An 18,501-nucleotide genomic window follows, 5' to 3' on the forward strand; every position below is an offset into this window, starting at 1 on the left:
GGAAGTTTCTCAGCAGAAAGGGATGCCACGCATCTTAGGGGCGCGAGAGGAAAGGCAAAGCAGTCAGAACTGAACGCCTGACTTTGCTCTATCGACAACACACTGGAACTTGCTTCAGTCTTCCTTGTGTCTGACTACCTCGCTCTCCACTGCAGAGGCTGCTTATGCTGAAAAGATTAGATGCTGTACACACTGGAACCAAAACCATCTTAGTTCTCTACGATATTTTATTGCATTCACTGTGGTTCCAACGACACACTCCCTACTGCTGGTTGATTTTATAAATCAACTTCATCTTGATGACTAAAATGCCCAAATTGGTTGTATCTGTACATTTTTTTTTTGGGGGGGGGGGCCACCCACAGTATGCGGAAGCCCTAGGCCAGGGACTGAACACCCTTCACAGCAGTGATCTGGGCCGATACAATGACAGCTCCGGATCCTTAACCTGCTGAGCCACAGGGAAACTCCAGGATCCTTCATTTTTCTTTTCTTCTCTCTCTCTCTCTTTTTTTTTGTTTTGTTGTTGTTGTTGTTGTTGTTGTTGTTGTTGCTATTTCTTGGGCCGCTCCCGCGGCATATGGAGGTTCCCAGGCTAGGGGTTGAATCAGAGCTGTAGCCACCAGCCTACGCCAGAGCCACAGAAACGCGGGATCCAAGCCGCGTCTACAACCTACACCACAGCTCACGGCAACACCGGATCCTTAACCCACTGAGCAAGGGCAGGGACGGAACCCACAACCTCATGGTTCCTAGTCGGATTCATTAACCACTGCGACACGATGGGAACTCCTCTCTCTTTTTTTTTTTTAATTTTTGTGCCCACACTTAGAGCATATGGAAGTTCCTGGGCTAGGTGTTGAGTTAGAGATGCAGCTGCAGGCCACAGCCACAGCAACTCAGGATCGGAGCCGCATCTGTGACTTATGCCACAGCTTTTTTTTGCTGCAATGCTGATCCTAAACCCACTGAACAGGCCAGGGATCAAACTCACATCTTTGCAGACACTATGTCAGGTTCTTAACCAGCTGAGCCGCAACAGGAACTCCTCTTTATGTTCTTTAAAGAAACAATGCGTTATATTTTTCATATTAATTGTTCCTTCCATACCCCAATTTCTTCTCCCATGCTCATTGGCAAAGCCCTAGAAAAGAGGCAGGTGATAAGAGCAGCAAAACACTCAGCCTCGGTTACTCTGGTGTATTCGGAGATGGAACACGCCTAAAAATGGGAAATCAGAAAGAACTGAACTTTCTGTTCCGCACCTACCATTTTTCCGGGAGAGTAGTTTCCAAGGTGCTTCCTCTCTGGAGATTCACAAATTTCTCCTCTAAGCCGTTCAACCTCAAATACAAAAGCATTTTCGATACAAAAGTGAGGGGCACTGCTTTGTTTTAAAAATATACACATAATACATGAATATTACACAATACCTTCTTAGTGTAAAAAATTTAAACAACATATAGGTACACAGAGTGAAAAGTGATCTTCTCCTCCACATAAACTTCCCACGATCCTGCTCCCCTTTCCAGAAGCACAACTATTCGGAATATACACTACCTGGACTTTATCTCACATACACACATGCATGTTGGCTGATAGTTTATCTCATAGATGCATTTTATATGTATGCTTATATATATGTTTTATATCACATATGTGAAATAAAACGCATTTGAGGTATATGAGATATATATGAGACAAAACGTTTTTATCAGTATTAGATATATAAATTTAGAGATTTAGACAACTTTGACAGTTTTATTCTTTACGACTGCATTTAAAAATTATGATAATATATACATAACACAAAATTTACCGTTTAACCATTTTCAGGTATTCAGTTTAGTAGCACTAAGCACAGTCTCGTTATTGTGCAACCACCACCAGCATCCATCTGTAGAATTCTTTTCAATGCAAAACTGAGACTCTACACCTATTAAACAGTAACGCTTCATCCCGCCCTTCCTCATGGCCCCTAGAAACCACCGTTCTACTTCCCAAATCTAGGATTTTTGACTGCTCTAGCTGCCTCGTATACATGGAATCATATACCAGTTGTGTTGTTGTGACCCAGTATTTATTTCAATTAGCATAGTGTCTTCAAGTTTCACCCATGTTGTAGCCTATGTTAGGATTTCCTTTCTTTTTAAGGCTGAACAGTACTCATCGTATGCATATAACACATTTTGTTCCATTTATTTGCCAACTGCTACTTGGGTTGCTTCAACATTTTGGCTGTTGTGGAAAACACTGCTATGAACACGAGTGAATAAACACCTGTCAGAGTCCCTGCTTTCAATTTTTTGGGTATGTATACCTAGAAGCAGAATTGCCATCACATGGTAACTATGTTTACTCTTTTAAGAAAGGACCATACTGTTTTCTTTTTTCTTTTTTTTTTCTTTTTTTTTTTGGTCTTTTTTGCCTTTTCTAGGGCTGTACCTGTGGCACATGGAGGTTCCCAGGCTAGGGGTCTAATTGGAGGTGTAGCTGCCAGCCTACACCACAGCCACAGCAACTAGGGATCCGAGCCACGTCTTTGACCTACACCACAGCTCATGGCAACGCTAGATGCTTAACCCACTGAGTGAGGCCAGGGATCAAACCTGCAACCTCATGGCTCCTAGTTAGATATGTTAACTACTGAGCCACAACGGGAACTCCCGCATACTGTTTTCAACAGAGGCTGTACCATTTTCCATTTTTTTTTTTTTGGCTATGCCCATGGCATGCAGAAGTTCCAGGGCCAGAGACCGAACTCATGCCACAGCTGAAACTAGAGCCACAGAAATGACAACACTGTATCCTTAACCCACTGAGCCACGAGGCAGTTCCTTCATTTTACATTCCTAACAACCATGCACAAAGGGTTTCAATTTCTCCACATCCTCGACATTTGCTATTTTTATTGTTTCGATGATACAGCCATCTTAGTGAATAGTAACGCCTTCTTGCAACAGCATTTCCTGGGCACTTAGTGTGTCCCAGACCTCACATTAGACGCTAGAGATGGGACTGTGAAATGAACACAACGTAAGCTGAGTGACATGTCGTATATATAGAACCTGGAAGCACCTATGAAAAAATCAGTAAATTCCTAAGAAGAAATGGCTCAAAAACCTAACATAAGAAAGGGTTTAGTATTAATAATCTCAAGCGTATCCGATAGAGTAATAATTTCTACTTGCAGTAACTATAAACTATTATCTAAATCCTCATAAAAAGAAGAGAGCCTAAATGGACACAATGACAATGTTACTGCTCAGCCTGTGTAGTTACAATGCATAAAATATGAAAGAGAAATGTTGACAGAATGCAGCCAGGAAAAGCATACGATCTACCTGTGATGCCACAGCCCCCAGAATCAGCCTTCACCAATGACAATGGACAATGGACATCCAGGTTGCTCTAGCTGCTGACTGTTACTCTACACACATTTAAATCAGTTCCAAGAACAAATTAGACAACTTACCTCTTCTCCAAGTACTTTTTTTTTCTGAGTCAAGTGATCGAACCCGATTTCTTAAAGCCAGAATTTCCTCATCCAGTCTCCGGTTATGTTCCTTCGCTTTCCGTAAGTCAACTCAGCCTAAAACAGAGAGATCCAACTGGATCAAGGTTTTAATTTGGGGGCACTAACTCTGAAACTAAGTTTCCTGACCTTCTTGTCAACCCTACCCTGTTTCCACCTTTGTGATTCTTTGTGAAGAAGAGCTGCCAAACTCTCTAAGTCCAGCCCGACAATGTTCTACCAGCTAATGAAATGGAACGGAATAGTTTTTCGTCTCACATCAGACTAATGAGCTGGACTTTTTTTTTTTTCTTTTTAGGACCTCATCCGTGGCATGTGGAAGTTCCTGGGCTAGGGATCGAATCAGAACTGCATCTGCCAGCCACAACCACAGCCACAACAATGCCAGATCCAAGCCTCGTCTGTGAACTATACCACAGTTCATGGCAACGCTGGATCTCCAACCTACTGAGAGAGGCCAGGGATCGAACCCATATCCTCATGGATATTAGTTGGGTTCATAACCACTGACCACATTGGGAATGCTAGGCTTGCTTTGGATTTAATTTGCTCTTATACTGGGTTTTTAAAGTAGAAGCTTAGATTATTTTGTGTCCTTTTTTGATTTCTGGAATAAGCATTAAATGGCATACATTTCCTTCTTAAGCACTGGCTTACATGCATCCCACAAAAGCTGATATGTTTAGTGTTTTCATTTTCATTCAAGTAAATTCATAGAAAATATTTTGCAATATCCCTTGTAGTTTTTTCTCTGAAGGCACGGCAATTTAGAAGTATTTTATTTAACTTGCTACTTGGCAATTTGCTAAACATCCTTCCATTATTGCTTTTTGGCTTAATTCTATTAGAACATAATTTGTATAATTTCATTTCTTCTGCAGAAATCTGTTTGATGGCAATGACCTCTTTTTGTGACTGTTGCTTATGCGTGGAAAGAGTATAACCCTTCTGGTGGCGTTCTCTATCAATCCCCCCATGCTGGTTAGTGGTGTTACTGGGTCTTCCACATGCTTACTGATTTTGTTTACATGCTCTATCCATTACTGTGCAAGCAGTGCTCTTTTTTAATTATACCCACATATTTTTTAAACAATCCTGATCATCAGTTATGAGGGATGGAGGTTCCCCCACACACACATCCCAACAATTCTCCATCACCGGCTGGGTGTCCAGTTCAACTCAACTCTGATACTGTCCCTCTGGGGTTGGCATCATTCCACAGGCCAAGGGCTCAGATACACAAGAATGTCACTTCAGACACCAATCACTAGGGCAGGTTGTTGTCTGTGCTTCTGACTGACTGGCTATAAACCAGAGATTCCTATGACCTCCTCCTCCAGTTTGATTATTTGTTAAAGCAGCTCACAGAACTCAGAAACATTTCATTTACAAGATGAGCCAGTCTATTATAAATGAACATAACTCAGGAACAGCTAGATAGAAGAGATGCATAGGGCAAGGCATGGGAAAGAGGTGCAGGGTTTGCACACCCTCCCTGAGTGCACCCTGCTTCCCAAATCTCCACGTGTTCACCAGTCCGGGAGCTCTCTGAACCCTGTCCTTCTGGGTTTTTATATAGGCACAACTGATTAAATCACTGGTCACTGGTAACTGAACTTAATCTATAGCCTCTCTTCCCTCCTGGGAGGTGGAGTGGGGACATGGGAGGATTGGGGTTACCGATATGGAGGGGGTGGAGTTGGAATTGAAAGTTTCAACCCAGAGTTCCCTTGTGATGCAGCAGGTAAAGGATCTGGTGTTGACACTGCAGTGGCTCAGGGTTGCTGCTGTGGCAAGGTTTGATCCCTGGCCCCGGGAATTTCCACATCTGCTGCAGGTGCAGCCAAAAGAATAAAAACAAAAACAAACACAAAAAGAAAGCTCCAACCCTCTAAGCATGCACTTGGCTCCCCTGGCAACCAGTACCAATCCTATGGTTACCTAGGGGCTTTCCAAAAGTCCTTGTCATCATAACCAAAGCCACCCTTATTCTTATCCTTAGGAAACTCCAAGGGTTTGGGGCTTAGCGCCAAAAACAGGGTCAAAGACCAAATATATGCTTCTTACTGTAAATCATAATATTACAGGATAAATAAGCCTCTTTTTATAACCACTTAAAACCACTAAACGTATTTTAAATTATTTTTGTAGTTACTACCACTGTAACACTCAAATTTCACTACATTTTTTACAGCTGATATCTTTACAAGGTCAATCAGGGGTCAGATAATTCACCACTTCTTCCAAGCCTATCAGCTTCGCAGTAAACAAAAACTGAGGTGTTGTTAAATGCATTACAAGGTATCTTGATCCCAGCGGCCCCAGTAAAATATGTATTGTTTGTATTGACCCAAGGTTTTGGAGTCAGATATACATGGGTTCAAACATCAGTTCTAACACTTAATGTAGCTATTGGATAATGCATTTAACCTTATCATGACTCAGTCTCTTTACCTATGAAATGGGAATAATAATAGTCACAACTTGGAATTGTTGTTAGAGTTAGCGATAACAGTATGGCAAGTGCCTGGCAGAGTACCTGTTAGTAAGAAACAAATGGCAATAATAGTAACAGCAGTAGAAATAGTAATAGTAGGAGTAATGTTATTATTAAATTATTAAATAACATTATCATTTAAAAACATTATATAAATTATATTATTGTTTAATATTTTACTATTAAATATTGCTATATCTGTTAAAATGTCTCACCATTTTCTTTCAGCTTTTTCAAAAGTTCTTTTAATTTCTCAACTTCTAGTTGAGACTCCTCAAATGCAGAATCTAAAAGAAAAAGAGAACAAAATACTTGCGTAAAGAGCAAATGGTTAGTAAAATAATCAGGTTTCAAAGAGCTCTTTCTCTTTGGAACATTTTCTGGTGGCTGTCCTTGGAGTTTCTGCATAAATGTCACCTCCTCCAGGAAGCTTTTCCAGATTGCCCCCACTTTGTCTTTTTAGGGCTGCACCCATGGCATATGGAAGTTTCTAAGCTAGAGGTCAAACTGGATCTGGAGCTGCAGGGCTACCCCACAGCCACAGAAATGCCAGATCTGAGCCGCATCTGCGACCTACACCACGGCTCATGCAAGGCCGAATCCTTAACCCACAGAGCAAGGCCAGGGATGGAACCCGCATCCTCATGGATATTAGACAGGTTCGTTAGGTTCGTTATCACTGAGCCACAACAGGAATTCCCCATATTTCCCTCTTCATGTTTCTATGCACCTCGTGTTTAACCACCCCCCGCCCCGACATCTGGTCGTGTGACCTTTCCCAGTTTCCCTAAGCAGATGCTGTGCACTTAGGGCCTGTAAACAGCAGGAACAGATGGAAGTTTTTCATCATGGTCTACCAGTCTAGTAGAAAGAAATATTACACACTGAAAATACTTAAAATTAACTCCTATAATTAATACTATCTAGAATTTTGCCAGCAGTTGTTTGAAATATCAAAACAGCAAAATTCTAGGCAGTAGCTTTTGGTACTATTCTAGAGTTGTATGAGGGTAATAGGATGGCCCAGGGAAGGAATATGGGGCATTGGAATCTTTTGGATTTGAGTCTATAATCCAGGCTTTATAACTTTGCCTCCTGTGGTCTACTCATCACCAATGCTATGGCTGAAAGGCCTCCTGTGATAGCAAGTCGAGGAATCTTCCAGAAGTGACAGTCTAATGGGAATCTTACAAATGAGCATTCCTAATCACATAGAAAAGATATTGGAGGTAAAGGCCAGGGGAAATCAGGCACGAACTTCCAAGCATCTTCTCCCACTGGAGTCACATAGGATGTGCTTAATTTCTCCAGCAACAAATGGACAATATGAAAGGTCCACCAGGAAAAGTCATTGCAGACTTGATGCCCAAGGTGTTTACTGGGAGCTGGTTACATAGATGCCGTCTTCTGCCTGGGATGCACCAGAGTGCCAGACTCTCAGAGGGAAAGCAGGTTTTCCACATAAACCACGTGATCTGTACAAAGAGCTCAGGCACAGAGTCACTATTATAAACCGGGGCATGGTGGGACCCTTCCCACATTCACATTCCCAGATGTCATGCAGAGCTAACCTGATAAGCAGGACTTTCCAAGGACAGCAGGGTCAGGGCTTCTATGTTAACTCTTTTCTGGGCAGGATGGATGTACCATGTTGTGTTTATCGATTTGCCAAATGAAGGGCATTTGATTTTTTTTTATTTTTATTTTTTATTTTCCCACTGTACAGCAAGGGGATCAAGTTATCCTTACATGTATATATTACAATTACATTTTTCCCCGACCCTTTCTTCTGTTGCAACATGAGTATCTAGACAAAGTTCTCAATGCTATTCAGCAGGATCTCCTTGTAAATCTATTCTAAGTTGTGTCTGATAACCCCAAGCTCCCCATCCCTCCCACTCCCTCCTCTTCCCATCAGGCAGCCACAAGTCTCTTCTCCAAGTCCATAAGTTTTCTTTTCTAAGGAGATGTTCATTTGTGCTGGATATTAGATTCCAGTTATAAGTGATATCATATGGTATTTGTCTTTGTCTTTCTGGCTCATTTCACTCAGTATGACAGTCTCTAGTTCCATCCATGTTGCTGCAAATGGCATTATGTCATTCTTTTTTATGGCTGAGTAGTATTCCATTGTGTATATAGACCACCTCTTCCGAATCCAATCATCTGCTGATGGACATTTGGGTTGTTTCCATGTCCTGGCTATTGTGAACAGTGCTGCAATGAACATGCAGGTGCACGTGTCTCTTTTAAGTAGAGTTTGCTCCAGATAGATGCCCAAGAGTGGGATTGTGGGGTTATATGGAAGTTCTATGTGTAGATTTCTAAGGTATCTCCAAACTGTTCTCCATAGTGGCTGTACCAGTTGACATTCCCACCAACAGTGAAGGAGGGTTCCCTTTTCTCCACACCCCCTCCAGCACTTGTTATTTGTGGATTTATGAATGATGGCCCTTCTGACTGGTGTGAGGTGGTATCTCATGGTAGTTTTGATTTGCATTTCTCGTATAATCAGCGATGTTGAGCATTTTTTCATGTGTTTGCTGTCCATCTGTATATCTTCTTTGGAGAAATGTCTATTCAGGTCTTTTGCCCATTTTTCCATTGATTGATTGGCTTTTTTGCTGTTGGCTTGTATAAGTTGTTTATATATTCTAGAGATTAAGCCCTTGTCGGTTGCATCATTTGAAACGATTTTCTCCCATTCTGAAAGTTGTCTTTTTGTTTTCTTTTGGGTTTCCTTTGCTGTGCAAAAGCTTTTCAGTTTGCTTAGGTCCCATGGGTTTATTTTCGCTCTAATTTCTATTGCTTTGGGAGAATGACTTGAGAAAATATTCATGATGTGGATGTCAGAGAGTGTTTTGCCTATGTTCTCTTCTAGGAGTTTGATGGTGTCCTGTTGTATATTTAAGTCTTTCAGCCATTTGGAGTTTATTTTTGTGCATGGTGTGAGGGTGTGTTCTCGTTTCATTGCTTTGCATGGAGCTGTCCAGGTTTCCCAGCAATGCTTGCTGAATAGACTTTCTTTTTCCCATTGTATGTTCTTGCCTCCCTTGTCAAAGATTAATTGACCATAGGTGTCAGGGTTTATTTCCGGGTTCTCTATTCTGTTCCATTGGTCTGTCTGTCTGTTTTGATACCAGTACTCACTGTTTTGATGACTGTGGCTTTGTAATATTTCTTGAAGTCTGGGAGAGTTATGCCTCCTGCTTGGTTTTTGTTTCTCAGGATTGCTTTGGCGATTCTGGGTCTTTTATTGTTCCATATAAATGTTTGGGCATTTGAATTGTCTCTATGCTTTGGCTCCTGTAAACATCAGTGCTCTGAACATTCACATGTGAGTTTTTAGTGGACTTGCATTTTCATTTTGCTTGGGTCACTTAGGAGCGGAATGGCTCAGTCACGTGATCATGTTACACTGAACACCCTGAGAAGCCACCAAATTGTTTTCCAAAGTGTCTTCATCATTTTACACTCCAGTCGGCAATGTTCCAATTTCTCCACATTCTTATCAGCACTTGTCACAGACTTTTTTATTACATCCACACTAGCAGGTGTGAAGTGGGATGTCACCGCAGTTTCACCTGCACTCTCCGAATGACCAGTGATGTCGAGATCTTTCCTTACACCTACTGGCCATTCACATACCTTCTCTAAAGAAATCTCTACTCGAATATTTTGTTCATTTTAAATTGGGCTGTATTTTTAAATAATATAATCGAATATATGACTTCTATTCTAGATATGAGTCCCATATCGAACATATGATTTGCAAATATTTTCTCAGCCTGGGGTTTGCGTTTTCAGTTTCTTGTTGGTATCTTTTGAAGTACAGAAATTTTAAATTTTGATTAGGTACAACTTACTAGGTTTTCTCTTATCACGTTTGCTTTTGGTGTTATAGTTCACATATGATTGCCTAACCCCAGATCATCAGGATTTACTCCTATATGGTCTTCTAAGCATATTACAGATCTAACTCTTACATGTATTAGCTCTGTGGTCCATTTTAAGTTAATTTTTGTGTAGGTGTGAAGTAGGGGCCTGTATAATTTTGAAACATCTTCCAGACATCATATCACACATCTCTAAATATTTCACTATGTATCTCTCAAAGGTAAAAACTCTTTTAAGCTATAAACCTGGAGTCCCCACTGTGGTGCAATGGGATTAGCAGTGGCTCTCCAGTGCCAGGATGATTCAAGAAGTAACACATAAGTCACACAGTGACACTACAGGTGCTATTTTCTTTTTTCTCTCTTTTTTTTTCTTTTTTGCTTTTTTAGGGCCACACCTGTGGCATATGGCGTTCCCAGGCTAGGGGTTGAATCAGAGCTGCAGCTGCCGGCCTACACCACAGCCACAGCAATGGCGGGATCTGAGCTGCACCTGCAACCTACACCAAAGCTCAAGGAAATGCCAGATCCCCAACCCACTAAGCAAGACTAGGGATCAAACTCGCATCCTCATGGACTCTATTCAGATTTGTTTCCGCTGCCCCACAACGGGAACTCCACATATGCTATTTTAAAAGGACTTGCTAACTCAGCTTCCCAGCAGTCCCCAGGGGTATATTCACCATGTAGACAGTTTTCAGTAAGCAGTATGGGACCTACCAGATGGACCTTGTGCTGCTGCCCAGGGTGTGCCACTGAGTTCTGCTGCATCCAGGGGTAATGAAAGGGAATGGGTGCCCCGCTTTTTCCTTTCTCCTTCTGTATTGCTAGCAGCAGACTGCTTCTCATCAGACTCACATGGCCAAAATTCCTTTTTTTTTTCTAATTGGGTTTATCAAGGTAAAATTTGCAGACAGTAAAATTCATCCTTTTAAGTATGTAGTTTGATGAATTTTGACAAACACAGCCAGGTGTGTACCCATTAGTCCAATTTTCCACCGTTCTTATGTATAGATGAGAACAAGAATATTCACAGCAACACAATGCAGAACAGCCCACAACTGGAAACAGCATAAATGTCTATCGACAGTCACATGGACAAACAGAACACACCAGATGTGTTTATTCAATGAAACACAAGAGTACAAACAGCAAGAACGAACAAACCGCTATCACGTGAATGAAATGAAACAGACGAAACAAACGAAAGAATGCATGTTCTCTGTGGTCAAAACTAAGAAATAGCCTCAAAAGTTAGGATACTCACTCCTTTGGGGAGGAGACAGTGGGTACACACAGGAAGAAGAAATGGGGCTTCCAGGGCAGTAGACATTCCCTGCACAGGGTGGTGTGCACGGAGGAGTTTTGCACTTCTGGGTAGGTGTGTTATGTTACACTTCCAATACAAATTTTTAGACACCATAGAAAATGAGGCAGTATATCAGACTACTATGCGTTTTTCTTAAAAGATTTGTTTTTCTCAGGGTGCTCAGTTCCACCCTGAGTAGGATTATTATACTTCACACCCGGTCAGAGGTGGGCCTCAGTGGGCATCAGCGGCCTCGCATTTACCTAATTTGCGTTGCTCTTCACCCTGGCCTTGCAGTTCCTCGGTGGTGAACCTGTGAATCTCATCGTGGGCCATCCCCAGGCTCTTTGCAGCATGTTCCAAATCTCTCTCCAAGCAGTTTTGTGACGTTTTATCTTTTTCTAGGTCTTCATCGTGCATCTAAAATAAGCCCAACAAAAATCAAATGGACTCTTAGGCCACTGCGCTATTTCCTATAAACGTCTGGAAGCCAATGAAGAGTGGCAAACAGAACATTTCACTTGTGTGCCTTTCATTTATTAGGTGAAACCACATAAAATTGGTGGTATTTGATTGTTTTTTAACCCATAAACATGTAATTTCACAAGGTTCAACGAGATTATGGTTATATCCATTTTAAAGAATAGAAATTTAGGCGCTCTCATCGTGGCTCAGCGGAAACGAATCTGATGAGCATCCATGTGGATGCAGCTTTGATGCCTGGGCTTGCTCAGTGGGTTAAGAATCTGGGAGTTCCCGTGGTGGCGCAGTGGTTAACAAATCTGACTGGGAACCATGAGGTTGCAGGTTCTATCTCTGCCCTTGCTCAGTGGGTTAAGGATCAGGCATTGCCGTGAGCTGTGGTGTAGGTCGCAGACGTGGCTCGGATCCTGCACTGCTGTGGCTCTGGCATAGGCCAGTGGCTACAGCTCTGGTTTGACCCCTAGCCTGGGAACCTCCATATGCCGCAGGAGCGGCCAGAGAACAGGCAGAAAGACAAAAAAAGAACAAAAAAAACCCCCAATAATTCTTAAAAAAAAAAAAAAAAGAATCCGGTGCTTTGATCCCTGGCCTTGCTCAGTGGGTTAAGAATCCGGGAGTTCCCGTGGTGGCGCAGTGGTTAACAAATCTGTTCTTGCATTGGAATAATCAATATTGTTAAGATAACCACATTACCCAAGGAAATCTACAGATTCAATGCAATCCCTATCAAACTATCAATGGCATTTTTCACAAAACTAGGGCAAATAACTTTAAAATGTGTATGGAAACATGGAAGACTCTGGATAACCAAAACAATCTTGAGAAAGAAGAACAGAGCTGGAGGGATCAGGCTCCTTGACTTCAGGCTATACTACAAAGCTACAACAATTAAAAAAGTATGGTATTGGGGAGCTCCTGTTGTGGCTTAGTGGTTAGAATCTGACTAGTATCCACGAGGATATGGGTTTTGAGCCCTGGCCTCACTCAGTGGGTTAAGGATCTGGCATTGCCACAAGCTGTTGTGTTAGGTCATAGACACTGCTCAGATCCTGCATTGCTGTGACTGTGGCATAGGCTGCAGCTGTAGGTCTGATTAGACCCCTAGCCTGTGAACTTCCATATGCTGTGGGTGCAGCCCTAAAGAGACAAAAACAAAAACAAAAAACTCCAGCATGGTATTGGCACTAAAAAAGACACATAGATCAAAGGAAGAGGTTAGAAAGCCCAGAAATAAACCCACATACTTATGGTCAATTAACCTATGACATAGGAGGCAAGAATATACAATGGAGAAAAGACAGTCTCTTCAATAAGTGGTGCTGTGAAAACTGATCAGCTACATGTAAAAGAATGAAATTAGGACATTATCTAAAACCATACAGAAAAATTAACTCAAAATGGATTAAATACTGAATAACATAATAAAACTCCTAGAGGAAAACATAGGCAGAACACTCTGACAGAAATCACAACAATATTTTTCTGGATCCATTTTCTAGAGTAATGGGAAAAAAAGCAAAAATAAACCAATGAGACCTAATTAAACTTAAAAGCATTTGCACAGCAAAGGAAATCATAAACAAAATGAAGACGCAACCTGCACAATAGGAGAAAATGTTTGCAAAGTATGTGACTGTCAAGGGATTCATTTCTAAAATATGCAAACAAGTCATATAAGATTCAGCATCAAAAAACCAAACATCCTAATAAAAAAAATGGGTAGAAGACTTAAAAAGACATTTCTTAAAAGAAGGCATACAGATGGCCAACAGGCACATGAAAAGAATGTTCAATATCACTAATTATTAGAGAAATGCAAGTCAAAACTACCATGAGATACCACCTCACACCAGTTACAACTGCCATCATCAAAAAGTCTACAAATAATAAGCACTGGAGAGGATGTAGAGAAAAGGGAACACTCCTCCACTGTTGGTGGGAATGTAACTTGGTACAGCCACCATGGAGAACAGCATGGAGTTTCTTTAAAAAAACTAAAAATAAAAATACCATATGATCAAGTAACCCCACTCCTTCTGGGCATATACCTGGAGAAAACCATATTTGAAAAGATACATGCACCCTAACATTCATAGCAGCACTATTTATGACAGCCAAGACATGGAAGCAACCTAAGTGTCCTTTGACAGAGAAATGTAAAGACAATGTGTTATATACAATGGAATATTACTCAGCTATAAAAAGAATGAAATATTTTGCCATTTGCAGCAACATGGATGGACCTAATGATTATTACACTAAGTGAAGTCAGACAGAAAGACAAATAGCATATGATATCACTTATATGTGGAATATAAAGAATGATATAAATGAGCTTATTTACACAACAAAAATAGACTCAGACATAGAAAAAAGACATAATTCTCAAAGGTGAAAGAGGGGAGGGATAAATTAGGAGGTTTGGATTAACAGGAAAACACTACTATGTATAAAATAGATAACCAACCAGTACCTACTGTACAGCATAGGGATCTATATTCAATATCTTTTAATAGCTTGTAATGGAAAAGCATCTGAAAAAGAACATGTATATACCTGAAACACCCTGCTGTATACCTGAAACACCCTGCTGTACACCTGAAACTAACACATTATAAATGAACTATACTTTAATTTTTTTAAAAGGTATTAAGTAATTTCAGAGATGTGTACTAAGTTGTCTCAGTGTTATTTAACCTACCCGTTTAATACTGTATTCAGTAACCTAAAGCAGTATTTTAAAAAATATTTTTTTTGTTGTCCCAAGGCACATGGAGTTTCTGGGCCAGGGATCAGATCCAAGCCACAGTTGCAACCTAGCCTCAGCTGTGACAATGCTGAATTCTTTAACCCACTGTGTTGGGCTGTGATCAAATCTGCATCCTGGAGCTGCAGAGACACCGTCAATCCCATTGTGCCACCGTGGAAACTCCTAAAAAATCTTTTTTTAACCGTCCATACTCAAATTATAATATAAAATTCAACAGGGAATTTTTTAAATAAATATCTTTTGAATCTTACAAATTATACTTGACAAAATGTATGTCTGTTATTACAAACACAATTATTAAAACAGTATAGAAAATATTTGATATATTAGATACAAAATAGATAAGTATGTATGTTTTCATTTATTTATATATATATCTCACAAAAACCTATAGTAAAAGTTTCTAACATGATTATTGGCACCAATGTAGGATTAAGTATGCTTTTTCAATTTTAATATTTACTTATATTTCAAAAATGTCCTATAATGCATGTTAATTTTTATAGAAGACAAAAATAGGAATCTTTTGTAAGCTTCTGCCACAAATCATCAGGATCACTTCAAAAGTTCATCATAAATAATCATGTGTTTCCTCTCCTTTATCCTCTTACTTCCTGAGGTGTATATTTCTCTTTATGTTTCCTACAAGTGAGTGGTATTAGCCCTATAATTAAATGTGAATTTTGATCTCTATTTATTTAAATGACTTCACAAGGAGTCCTGTGGCTCTGAGCATCCAGGGAAAAGAAACTGCCAGCAGGGGCCCCATGAGGATGATAGGGACTCCAGGATGTGGCCTTCCTGCAGGCTGAACTCTATGGAATGTTGCTTTTGCACAAGAGGTTATTTCAGTCAAAGCAAAACAAAAATTACAATTTAACATAGAGGAAGCAAAACGATGTATTAATGAACCTCAGTTCTTCACTAATCAGTCATATTTTCAGATAGCTCTTCCTGAAAACATTCTTTCACAACTGTGATGCATTTTGTCCAAAGCAATCTCTTTACTATTCATAGTCATATTCAATGCAGTAACATCCAATGGCTTTAAAATTGGGGCAAATATTATGATTTGGTGTGCAGAGAAAACAAATCTGACAGGCTATTCTGTAATTTGGGATCAATACACATTAGAATAGTATTCCACTAGATTTAAGTCAAATTAATGGCACTGTCAACATGTTAACCTTAGAGACCATTCAACGATGGCTAAAAGCTATTTATTAAGTGCTAATCAACTCAACCAATTAAAACTAAATATTTATCACATATGGCATGACAAATCTACTCATGCTTTTGTCAACTGAAAAATAGCTAAGACTATATAATGCCTGCAGATAGCATTGTCCTCAAAATTTGTAGCCCAAGAAAATATTGTATAAGTGGATTTTATATAGAACAGAAACTTAGAACCATCTTTTTAAAGGAGGAGAAAGAATACTTTAGTGTTGAAGGGAGAATATTTAATTTATAACAATGCATATTAGCAATCAAACACCCAGAAAATAAAACTCACTCTTACAGTATTTCCTAAAACTTCCACCCAACTTTTGGGAGGCTTATTCAATGATTAAGTTTTGCAATAAAGCCAGCTGCCCCAAAATGTTTATAAACATGTTCATATGAAACTAAAGTATTTAACCACATCTAGCAAAACTACAGTGAGATAATTGTGAAAAGGAATTTCTTGTTCCACTTTAGTTAGCTGAACTTTAGTTAGTAACCTAGATAGTACCAGAGAGGCCCCTGTAATATCCTTTCTCTGGATTAGTATTTTGTCTATATTTATTCTGCTCACCTTGGTCCAACCCCCTCAGGACAGGCCTGGGTCTTGTGACAGCATAGCAGAAACAGCTTTCCAAGTGCAAGGCACTGAGTAGAGGTTCAATAAATTGTTGAATAAATGTAGCATTGGAAATTAATTTTTTTAGAGATTGGCTGTCTCATTCAGCCTTCACCAACTGGGGAATATGTGAACCCTCCAGAATAACTTTTTGTCCATTAGCTTTCCTATCGCTCCTCTATGGAGGAGGATTTTGCTTTTGAATGAGTTTGAACAGATAAGTCTGTTCAAACAGAGAAGCAGACCTGGAATAAAGACAAGCCATCCTTTCTCACTGCAAAAACCAAAAACAAAACTAAAAACCTGGGGAAGGCTACGGCCGTGCTTCCTAACTTGTTCTAAAAAATAAATCAGTAGCTCAGTTTCACACATTCTCAGTGCAGTATTTAGCATGGCACAAACTATCATAAACTCAATGGAAAGACCTGGAAGAGAGCCCAGCAGATAGTAAGTGCTCAATAAATACTTGGTGAAGGAGCAAGTGGATGTTGCAGATTTATACAGCTTGATTTATGATCTCTCTTCCAAACTCATAGGAAATTTCCCTGTCCTCTCTCTTGCTTGAAAATATAAATAACTGGTGGATAGAAGTAATGAAATGGTTTGAAATTGGCTATGATGGAGCAGGTGGTTGCTAGTTAATGCTATTCAGCAAATAAAATATTGAGTGACTGCTACCTGCTTGATCATTTCCCAGAATTGAAAAGGACACAGAGCAGAAGCAACTCATTTTAGACTCAGAAGCCTTAGATTCCGACAGGAGATCATGAGCTGGATTCCTGACCGGGGCTGATGGTGCTTCACTGACGATGAATTAGCCTCTTCCAGTTCTGCCCTCACATCCAGCCTCCCTAACTGCTTCTCCCCAGCAAGCTCACTCCTTTCCTTTGTCCCCTTCAGAAGAAAAGTGAAAAATCATTATCTTGACAGCCTAGAGAAAAAATGGAAACCACTTCAATGATGAAGCATTTAACATTTTAATTACTGATAATTATGGTACTGCAAAACATAGAAGATGACATTATTTAAATGTAGGAGACAAGGTTAAATTATGCTGTTGTATTCTAGCCTGTCTATAATATTTTTGACAGAGTATAAAGATTAGAATCAGCTACCTGACTTGAGTGAGTTGCTGGATTATCTCTTGGCCTTGTGACTAGAAGTGATGACATTCCAGTGCTGAAGGGTAGGAGGTAGGGTTAGGAAATCACTGGCAATGCAGTGAAATGACATCAGAAAAGTCAACTTTGGGCATGAACAAGTCAGAAAGTGTTCTGAGTTTGAAGTGTCTAAACTGTGCAACAACTTTCCCTTTTAATGTAGTATTTCCAAACTTCAATATTTATACTTAAATGACATGTAGGTGTCCCAATATGTCCTGGTTCATCAGTGGTGATTCTTTTTACTTCTACCTAAAAATCACTTGCTGTTTAAAAGTCCCATGGATTTTAAGTTTAGAAATACCTGGATCAAATCTATGTTTCTGCTATTTAAGAGACTTGAGATCATTAGAAGGTTATTTAATCTCCTAGTGACTGAAATCCTTCCTAACAGGATTGATGAGAAGACAGAGAGGGTGCCTCGCATATGAGAGGTGTTTGGAAATCATAGCCTTCTTCACCTATGACAAATTATGTTCAGCAAAATTTAATTTTTGATAGTTATTCAATCTTCAAAAAGTTTGAGTCCTTCCCTGGAGGATGACGCATTTGGTCAAATCAAAAGAGAAAAATTGCTTGCAAAAAAAAAAAAATCAATCTTGGAGTTCCTGTAGTGGTTCAGTGGTTAACAAATCTGACTAATAACCATGAGGCTGTGGTTTCAATCCCTGGCCTTGCTCAGTGGGTTAAGGATCTGGCACTGTGGTGAGCTGTGGTGTAAGTCGCAGACATGGCTAGGATCCCACATTGCTGTGGCTGTGGTGTAGGCCAGCAGCTGTAGCTCTGCTTGGATCCCTAGCCTGGGAACCTCCATATGCCATGGGTATGGCCCTAAAAAGACAAAAGACAAAAAAAATGAATCTAAAAATATCAGGCAGCATGACCAAATTATTAATAAGCTTTTTGACTGGGGTGATATGGGTTTAAGGAGTTCTTGCTTTGGGCAAAATTACTTAAGTATTATATCATTCATATGTGCAAGCATTAAGAATTCACTTTCCTTGCAAC

General features: G+C 40.0%; 1 pseudogene; it reads right to left on the minus strand.

Annotated features, from left to right (window-relative positions):
• Positions 1–18,501, minus strand: part of LOC125128425 (coiled-coil domain-containing protein 30-like) — a 96,603-nt pseudogene that overhangs the window by 39,804 nt on the left and 38,298 nt on the right.

The sequence above is a fragment of the Phacochoerus africanus genome, chromosome 5, assembly GCF_016906955.1.
Source record: "Phacochoerus africanus isolate WHEZ1 chromosome 5, ROS_Pafr_v1, whole genome shotgun sequence".
Classification (NCBI taxonomy): Eukaryota; Metazoa; Chordata; class Mammalia; order Artiodactyla; family Suidae; genus Phacochoerus; species Phacochoerus africanus.